The sequence below is a fragment of the Mauremys reevesii genome, linkage group 12 (genome assembly GCF_016161935.1).
Source record: "Mauremys reevesii isolate NIE-2019 linkage group 12, ASM1616193v1, whole genome shotgun sequence".
NCBI classification, from domain to species: domain Eukaryota; kingdom Metazoa; phylum Chordata; order Testudines; family Geoemydidae; genus Mauremys; species Mauremys reevesii.
Window position 1 is genome coordinate 22,657,032 of NC_052634.1, and position 1,361 is coordinate 22,658,392.

The 1,361-nt window shown below is 57.8% G+C and overlaps 1 non-coding gene across 1 annotated transcript; it reads right to left on the minus strand.

Moving 5' to 3' along the window:
- Positions 1-290: 290 nt before the first annotated feature.
- On the minus strand, positions 291-364 carry TRNAN-GUU. Its single transcript has one exon. It is a non-coding gene; the product is annotated as a tRNA-Asn (tRNA).
- Between the last annotated feature and the right edge of the window lie 997 nt (positions 365-1,361).

The following is a 1,361-nucleotide window of genomic DNA, read 5'->3' on the forward strand; positions in this document are numbered from 1 at the left end:
AAGTGGGAGGGAGGCGTCTTTGAGCCGGCGTGTCTCCTCCGCTTCTCCCTTGCCGCTTGGGCGGAGGCGGGAAGGGAGCGAAATGTTCCCGGCTGAATGTTTTTGTGCTCGGCCTTGAGGATTAAGCCTGAGCCTCCGGCACGGCTGCTGGCAGATGGGTTTCTGAATGGCATCCAGCCCGCTCTTTGGACCACCAGCTGAAAGCACTGAGGCCAAGAGGCAGCAAAATGGGACCTTTGAGGCTCCCCCACAGGCCTCGGGGAAGCAAGGAAGCAGCACATGCTTAGCGTCGCCCCTGGGTGGGCTCGAACCACCATCCTTTCGGTTAACAGCCGAACGCGCTGACCCATTGCGCCACAGAGACACGGAGGGGCAAGGCTGTATTGAGCACAAAAGCCGGGCATCAGCTCAGGGTACGGTATAGCACATGCATGCAGTGGTTAGCCAAGCAACAGCAAGGAACTGGACTGGTATGGAGCGAAAGTTCTGTGGGAAGGCACCGAAAGGAGCAACGGGGCTGTGGTACAGCGCTCGCATACGCTTTCTTTGGCCTGTTTTGCTGGAAGAGTTAGCAGAGCGAGATTGTTAGTCACAGGTCAGTGGGTGGGTTTATGGAAATACTGGACTCTTGGACGGGAGCGGGGGCAGGGGGGGCACACGACTTCTGTGACACATGCACCACCTCTGCAACTAATGTTTGCTACCTCTCTCCCTAACAACACACCTTTTACCTCAGGATTAAAATACACCGTGAAAGACATCTAATGGCATAAGCTTAGGGTGAGCAACTCCGCTTGGGCGGAGGTGGGAAGGGAGCGAAACGTTCCCGGCTGAAAGTTTTTGTGCTCGGCCTTGAGGATTAAGCCTGAGCCTCCGGCACGGCTGCTGGCAGATGGGTTTCTGAATGGCATCCAGCCCGCTCTTTGGACCACCAGCTGAGGGTTTTGCCCCACTTCCCCCAGGTGTCCCTGCCTACACCTGGCGGCCACCAGAGCCCAAGCAGTAGCCCCACCCCTTCCACTTGAGGCCACGCCCCTGCACCACCCCCTCCCCACGGCCCCGCTCCTACACTGCCTCATACCCCAAGATCCTTCCTCCCGCTCACTGCTCTCCGTCCCCTCCCCCCCTCACTCACCATTACGGTCTTTACAAAGTGGCAAGGCTGAGCCCTCCCATTTTTTAAAGTCCTGGGGTGTTGTTCCCCCCTGTTCCGGCACCCCTGGGGCCCTGCACTTCACACAGCTCTCCCTGATTTCAGCTGTTAGTGAGGAGCCTCACTGCTAGTGCAGACTGGGCAGTTCCTTGCATGAGAGACACTGTCCCAAAGCAGGACTAATGCTTAGAGCTGGTTATCAGTGACT